Source organism: Ambystoma mexicanum, chromosome 3p (assembly GCF_040938575.1).
Source record: "Ambystoma mexicanum isolate Mex_15411 chromosome 3p, UKY_AmexF1_1, whole genome shotgun sequence".
NCBI lineage: Eukaryota > Metazoa > Chordata > Amphibia > Caudata > Ambystomatidae > Ambystoma > Ambystoma mexicanum.
The window spans coordinates 883,818,070-883,826,811 of record NC_090925.1 but is presented as its reverse complement, the minus strand read 5'-3'; positions in this window follow the sequence as shown (position 1 = coordinate 883,826,811).

The window sequence follows — 8,742 nt, the reverse complement described above, 5'->3', positions numbered from 1 at the left end:
TAGACACAACTATAAAGGAGATCCAGTGGTTGGGGGTGAAGCTGGATGACCAAGAAAATCAATCCCACTGTAACAACCTGCGGTTGGTCGGGGTGCCAGAGGGAGCCGAGGGTACTGATCTTGAGTGATTCTTTTACTTGCTGTGGCAATCTGCATTGCATCTTGGGGACCCTTGGGAGTTCCTCATCGAGCATGCCCACAGAGCACTGATCCCAAAGCTGGTGACAGAGGCTCATCCCTGCGTTATCACGGTACGAACATCCAGCATAAGGTCTCCGTCCTAAAGGCGTACCGCCAACACAGCCTGATCCGACTAGATGTCACCCAGATACAGCTCTCTAACGATTTCTTGGTGAAGGTGTCACAGCGACACATAGTTCAACCCTATCTTTGAGGCACTCAGAAGATCCTTGCACTGTTACTACCTAATGTTCTCGGTGGTGTGGTGCATCCAATTAGATGGCAGATGGCACTCTTCTTACAGTTTCTGCCCCCCCATGATATCATGGGCCCTGAGTCTATTCCCCCCCTTGAAACACATACTTCTAGTTCAGAGGATGGGACCTCGGATCGGTGCCCGATGGGGAAGAAGGCGCAATGGGAAAAGAAAAGAAGCCTGCGACCTATGGGCCCCTTGTGCGCGGCAGGGAGGGGAAGACTGGACAAGCCACCACCTGGACAGATCTGCCACAGTGGTAACTGTACCTCTTTTGGCACCCCCACGGTAGCCGCCAGCATGCCAGTTTTTGTAGGCATTGGTGAGCTGCCCTGGAGGGTCAACATCGGTTAGCTCCAACTACGGACGCTACGGTGCTGCCTGCCGAGTCTTATTTGCACCTAACACAAATTAACCTTGGTATGACTCGCTAATGAAGCACCCAAGATGCGACTCGTCATAAACACCTAGTTGGTGTTACAATTGCTTTTGATTGAATTTTAGCGCTTTGATATTGGCGGAACGTGAGTGAGGTCTATGACCCAGCGACCATTGATTCTGCATTGGTACTATGGTTCTCTTATTGGGCTCATCACTCAGGGGCCCAATGTTTACTTGTTCACAGGTTATTCTTGTTCTCTTTTGATTGTTTTTTTTTTTCCTGCTGCACGGGGGAGGAGGGGTGGGTGATGTCGCCTTGGTGCAAGGGAGGGCTGTGAAGGACTTGTGTGAGCGGGTCATCAGGGGTGGCTCTCTGATGGGGGCGGGGGGATAGCGGATTGGGGTATTTGGGATCCTGTATGGGTAGACCGCATGGTGGGCTGATACATGGCGGGGAGGGTGAGTGGCTGCTGGGGATGGGAAACAGTTCGGAATCACCTATATTACCCTTATCACGCTGAATATTCAGAGTTTGAGCGTCACGATTAAGCTGTGTAGGATGTTGAATTTAATGCTGGATGAGGAGGGAAATATAGTATTTCTCCAAGAGACACATCTTGACAATGGAGAAGCGGAAAAACTGGGCCGTGGATGGGTCGGGCAAGCATTTCACCCCCACCTTCTATGGCAAAAGAGGGGTCTCTATTCTCATTCATAAACGCCTCCCCTTCGCTCCACTATACACACTAAAGGACCCGGAGGGGCACTACCTTCTTTGAACATCTATGGCCTGACAGATAACAACTCTGGTTTTTTCTTGCATGTTTTCACAGAGAGCACACCTGACATGAGCCCACTCAAGTTTATAGGGGGGACCTTAATGTTGCCCTCTTGCCTAGCTGGGACAGACAACCTTCTCTCCTCACCAATGATACTCTTCCCAAAAATACACGGCCGCTACTGCTCCTGATGGAGGAGCTGCGCTTGCGTGACACCTAGAGAGAGCTTCACACATAGCAGAGGGATTTTACCTTCTACTCAAATCACTTATGGAGCTATGCCCATCCTGACTACTTGCTGCTGGGTTCCTGAATGATTCCCATGGTTGACGAAGTGGAATTGGACCCATCACTATTTCGGACCATGTCTCGTTGGTTCTGTGAGCATTGCTCCCGGCGGTGTCCCTGCTGGCTCCACTGTGGAGGCTGAACCTGGCGGCATTGCAATACTCCAACTGCACGGAGCTCCTGGGACACCACATAGACCGATTCTGGAAGGAAAATTTAGCAGAGGGCTTTACGGTGGTGAGATGCTGGGACTCCATTAAAGCTTTACTTAGGGGTCATTGCATTACAGAATGGTCATACAAATTGAAGCGCTGGAGCGCGAACAGCAGCAACAGGCGGAGCTTCTAAGTATGAAGTAGGAGCATAAGGCTTCTCAAAATCGATCTCTATTGGGAAAGATCCAACAATGTGGGAGGGATCTCAAAAATTGCACCACACTGCAGGTGCAGATGTTTTTCTCCAAATGTGCCCAATCCTTTTTTTCCAATCCAACAATTGACCACTGGAACCGATGGATGTTGCTGCTACGGGGTGGACAAAGGGTGCAGCTCATCGATGCAGTCAAAGATGAATCAGGCTCCCTGGTATCCGATACCAAAGCAATTAACGATTGCTATGTAGAGTTTTACCGCCAACTCTACGCGGATCTGCCTGCAACCGCGCCTGGGTCATCCATTATTTTCTGACAGGACTTCAGCTACCCATGGTGGCAGTGGAGGACCCGTCCAAATTAAACATCCCTATTGAAGAGGGGAGGTCGTGGCAACGATCATGAGGTTGACTGGTGGAAATGCCACTGGCCCCGATGGTTTCCCGATCGATTTGTCTCGGGCGGATAGCTTAGGGCAGCGTGCCCACCTTGGAAACAAGATGACATGGAGACCAACACAGGTTCGATCCCCGGGTGTGCGCTTAGAAACCTCTCGGTATTAAGAGCATTGTAAATAACCTATCATATCATAAAAAGGCGCTGGCAGACAAACTGGCCCCGAAGCTCGCCTCTATTCAATGAAGCGAGTGATGTGGGGGCCCTGCCTGGATCACTGCTGCTTGCCAATATTATTGTGTTCCCCCAGCCTGTTAAAGACCCGGCCAAGTGTGTTTTGTATAGACCAATATCTGTTAGTAACACAGATGCGAAGATTTTGGCTAAGTATTTGGCTAGCCAGTTAGACCACTTTCGGATGGAATGTGTCCTCCTGTGTATTCCTTATCTTTGATATTTCCAATATCCAGCTTTGGTGCTAAGTAAAAAAGAATTTTCAGCAGGGGGCACTATGCGTCGATACCTGTTGACTCGATGTACCTCGGAGGCCTCTGTCTCAATGTCGACATCACCGAAGGTATATGTAGTACGCGCAGAGCCCCTTGGCTTCAGTTCCATTTTCTCGCGCTTACGCTTCGGATATGGTACACTTTGTATCTTGATAGGAAAATCTTTGATACTTTCTTCGAGTAAAATCATTTATTCTTCGAGTGAATTCATGAAGAATGGCTTTGTCTTTGGCATCTTCCACTCCCAAGTCAGGTTTTAAGAAATGATGTGGCTGCGGTGCAGAGATGTCCGTTACGGACCCCAGGCGATCTGTTTATGGTGTCTGGGGTCGACTAATCCGTCATTGGAGTGTGAGGACTGCCTGTCTATGACGTCAAAAGCCCTGAGAGAGCGTAGAGGGAAGCTTGCAGCAGGTAGGACTCAAAAATCCCATTCAAGTCTCAAAAAAACAAACTTCAGACGAGTCGAAAATTCTTTCTCCTGCTTGCAAGAAAAACAATCAATCACAGTCACACCACTCGTCGCCGTCAAGACATGGAAAGTAACAGTGCCCTAGATCGCCATATTCCTCATCTTACAGTTCCTCACCGGAACGGGTGGTTTGCCCCACTAAATCTGCCTCACTGGGCTAGTGGGAAGAGTTTAGATTAAAAATGTTAAAGGTGTTCATGAACACGGCCTTGTCCTCCTCGACTACACCCAAAAGGCATGCTCCAGTCAAAAACTCATAAGCACAAAAGCTGTGCGTCTTTGGACCCAGTGGGCAGTACTCCTCGAGAGAGGTCGAAGGATCCCTCGAGTCAAGGAAAAGTCCCCTCGAGGCCTGAGTCGTCGACGCCATTGACGCCGAAAGACTCGACATCGACACCGTCCGTGTTGAAAGGTGCGTTATTGACGCCACCTGCACCAATGATTTGAGAAGCTATGTGTCGAAGCCGTTGACGTAGCCTTCGAAGCCATCAACGATTTCAGCTCCTTTGACCACTAATATAATGACATCTACTACTACAATGGAGAAGGTATATGCACCTTTGCCCAGGTCTGACTATTTGAAGTCCCTCTCCTCTATTTATGAGGATGCAGAGGAATCTTCTGACGAAGCCAGACCTTTTGGTTTACAGTAGGGAACACCATAAGTGCCTGAGGCATTAATCTCAGAGGATTCAAGAATTAAAAACTTACAAGAATGCCTGCATGATGCCAGTGGGTTAGACACCTCACCAGAGGTCGAGTTCGGCAGGGCAGACCCCAGTGACCATGCAGAAGTGACATACAGGCAATTGATGTCAAGAGTTATGGAGTATATGGGTTGGTTGAGACCAACTCCAGTCTTTGAGCAAGACGATTTAACTGACATTTCGGACAGGGGCATGGGGCCACAGGAGGACCCAATTGTGCCTTTTCATCAAGCCTTACAAAGGTATGTGGCTACCAACTGGGAAAGTTATTCCAGCTGGCAACAAGAAGTTAACTTCAAAATACAGAGTTTCCAGCTCTGATCCATTTTACTTGTCCAAACATCCAACACCAGAGAGTCTGGTGGTTTAAGCTGCCACCTCCACCAGTAGGCAGAATGCCTATCCTACAATCCCTCCGGATAGGGATGACAAGCGTTACGCCACCCTGGCCAAAAATGTTTTTTGTCTGGGAGAATGGCCTTGAAATCGGCTAATGCTACATGCACATTAGCAAGTGTTACCTGCTAGTGCATTTCCATGGCGGCTGACCATATCACTGAAGGATAAGAGCGAGAAAGGTTTTTAAACAGTGTCGAGTATGGGAAAGATGTGATGTGCAAATCCCTCCAGACTGGTCCTGACTCTGCTGACAGTATCAGCAGAGCTATGGCGGCAAGTACAGTGATGCGCAGGTTTGCCTGGTTGAGAAAGTCAGGATTTGCCCCAGACGTACAATCCAGAGTTCTCAACAGGCCCTTTGACGGCACTCATTTATTTGGAAGCAAGGCTGCTGAGAGTTTGGAGAAGCTGCAAACTTCCAAAGCAGCAGTCAAATCCCTTGGTGCTGCAATCAGACAACCTCCAAACCGCCCCACGGGTACACCCTGGAGGAGTAGGTCCTTTCGTCACTACTCCACATTTGGAAGGGGCAGAGGAAAGCCAGCTCAAAGGGAACAAAGAAGATTCCCCCGCAGTGGACGGGGAAGAAGTACTAAGACTGCAACAGAAGCGGCTGCCTTACCTTCAGCCACTTTGTCATCCACCCCAAAACCTCTCTGAGGACTTGATTCACAAAACTGCAGTGGGAGGCAGACTGTCATAGCATCTGACAGAATGGCAGGCTATTACTTCAGATGCATGGGCATTGGAAACCGTTGCGCAAGGTTACTGCCTACATTTTCTGCAAAAACCTCATAGTCGTCCACCGGGGAACAACTCTTTGAAAGTTCCAGATCCGCTCCTTATGCAAGAGATACTAACCCTGCTAGAGAAAGGTGCTATAGAACCAGTACCTGTAGTGGAGAGGAACAAGGGTTGGTACTCCCTGTATTTTACTAATCCCCAAAAAGAACAGAGGATTGAGACCCATCTTAGACTTAAGAAACTTGAACAAGTTCCTCAAGAAGGACAAGTTCAAGATGGTAACCCTTTCTCATATTCTGCAGGCCCTCCAGCTTCAGGATTGGATGGTATCATTGGACCTTTAGGAAGCTTACTCACGTGTGCCGATCAATCACAAGCACAGACAGTGCCTGAGGTTCGCCGTTGGCGGTTCTCATTATCAGTTTAGAGTTCTGCCATTTGGGCTGACCTCTGCCCGAGCGTGTTCACCAAACTGATGGCGGTTGTGGCAGCAAGTCTCAGGAGAGGGGGAATTCACATTTACCCCTACCTAGACGATTGGCTGATCAGGGCCAGTTCCCCAGAACAGGCCTTGGAACATCTCAGCTATACCTGTCACTCCCTTCACAGACTGGGCTTCTCCCTCAACTTCAAGAAGTCCCACATGATACCATCACAAAGACTCCAACTAATTGGGGTAGTCCTGGATGTGCATCCATGGGAAAAGTCTTGCCACCAGTGGTGAGGGCTCAAGACATTCTGCAGATGGTGACCAAATTCCAGAATGCCCAGCATCCACCGGCCTTCGATTTTCTGAGATTGCTCTGCCTCATGGCATCCTGCATCCTGCCTCATGGCATCCTGCATCTTTCTGTTGACAGAGGCTCGCCTGAAAATGAGATCTCTCTAATGTGCTCTCAGGACTCAGTGGTCCCAATTCTCAGGAAAGATGCCAGACCTCCTTCAAATCCCGAGCAGAGTCTCACAGGACCTTCAATGGTGCGCCTGTCGGAGAAAATCTTGAAAGGAGAACCATTTTGGCAACCATGGCCGGAGACAACAGTAGTGATGGATGCCTCACTCACATGGTGGGGAGCCCACACCAGCGATCTGACAATCAGCGGTCATTGTTCTCCATCAGAGTCCAAATCAGACTAGCGCTTAAGGCCTTTCTGCCGTCTGTACGGGGGAAAGAATGTCCTGATAATGACGAACAACACAGAGGTCATGTACTACCTCAACAAGAGAGGAGATGTAGGAGGGTCACTACCACTGTTCAGAGAGGCAATGCAGCTCTGGTTCTGGGCAATACAAGAAGGAATCTCTGTCAGCATTTCACCTATCCAGAGCGAAGAACACGCCGGCATGCGCTTTGAGCAGGCAGAGCACAGTCTCCTACGAGTGGGAACTATCTCAGACAGTCCTTCAAGTGATCTTCACCGTTTGCGGAATCCCTCAAGTGGATCTGTTCGTGGCCGGTGCCAACCTGAAGTGCGAGCTGGAATGCTCCAGGGAATTATCCCCAAGAGGAGCTCTAGGAGACGTGTTCGTGGTGGACTGGCAATTTCCACTCCTCCATGCGTTTCCTCCAGTCCCCGTCATTCCTCGTGTAATCAGGATGTTGAGGAACTTCAGGAAATCCATGATCCTGGTGGTTCCGGATTGGGTCAGGAGGACCTGTTACCCGGAGCTTCTGGACATGTACATCTGCCCTCCGATAAGTCTCACATAAAGAGAGGGCCATCTATTGCAAGAGGAGGGTCGGGTTCTCCATCCAGATATCAGGACGCTCAACTTTCACGCATGGTTTCTGAGGGCCTGAGATACAATTATTGGGACCTCCCAGATGAAGTAATGGAGATTTTGCTTTCGGTCAGAAGGCCAGCAACTAAAATCTTTGTGCCGCTGCCGTTGGAATTTGCTCTGCAGCTGGTGTAGAGATAAGAATGTTGACATTTTTTTTACATCTATGCCAATCTGGGGTTCCAGATGGTACCATCAAGGGATACTTGGCAGAGCTTTCTATTTTTTAGCACACTTCAGAAGAAGTTTCTTATTTTTATACTTTTTAATAGTACGATTTTGAAAGGATCCGACGCATGTTTTCCCTCCAAACCCTTTTCAAGTCCCAGTTTCGGATCTCAACTTAGTGTTGAAGTTTATGATGGGTGTTCCTTTCAAGCTATTACACTCCTGTCCTTTAAGGCAACTAACCCTAAAAACCATCTTTTTAGTAGAGAATACATATGCCCAAAGGGTGAGTGAGCTATAGGCTTTATCCTGCAAGCCTCTTTACACTGTTTATTTACAAGGAGAAAGTGGTGCTGAAGGTAAAACCCACTTTTCTACCCATAATTGTCTGGGTTTCATCTCACACAAAAGATAACTTTACCATCTTTTTATCTTCCTCCACATCCTGGGAAGGAAGAGGAGAGACTTCACAACTTGACCCTAAACGTGCACTGAGCTTTTACATATCTAGAAGTTAAGACAGGATGACCAATTATTCGTGGGCTATTCAGGTTACAAATTGGGTATGGCTATTACCAAACAAACACTATCCAGATGGATTTTATTGGCAATATCAGAATGCTACAAACTGGTGGGAAAAGATCCTCCAGAAGGCCTACAGGCTCATTCAATCAGAGGCATGGCAACTTCCTCTGCTTTACAGAGGGGAGTACCAATAAAGGGGTATTACCCAAATTGACCTTTTACAATTGACCTTTTGTCCTTTTTGACTTACTAATCAATTACCTTTTTTACCTTCTGTTCAATTAACCTTTCATTGGTACATACGTGATGTACCAATGAGTACAGCCATACAAGCGTGGGCCTACTTATCGCACACTAGCTTTTTGCTGGTTCTTGGAATCATTTTCGACACAGGACTGAGTTAGAGGGTGGGAATAAGCCGTCACTAAAGGTCCTTCACGAAGTGTTTAACAATTATTTTGTTAATCACTGTTATTTAGGTCGTAGTGCAATTTAACCGGTTACATCTACCTATCACACACTAACTTGACAGTCTTCGCTCACTGTTTTTTTGTAATTTTATAACTGTTTTTAAATTGCAATGTATGGCCCTGTCCCCCTTTGAGAGCGTCCCAGGCAAGACAGGACCCTCACTTTGTGATGTCCCTTATTGCCAATTAACGGCGCAGCTCTTAAATATGCTCTATTTAGAATCCTGGGGCAGCTGGGGTTGGGGCGAGTTAACAGTCTCTTGTGAGAAGCATTGTGGCCTTAAATGTTGCATTCACAAATCGGGACGCAAAATGT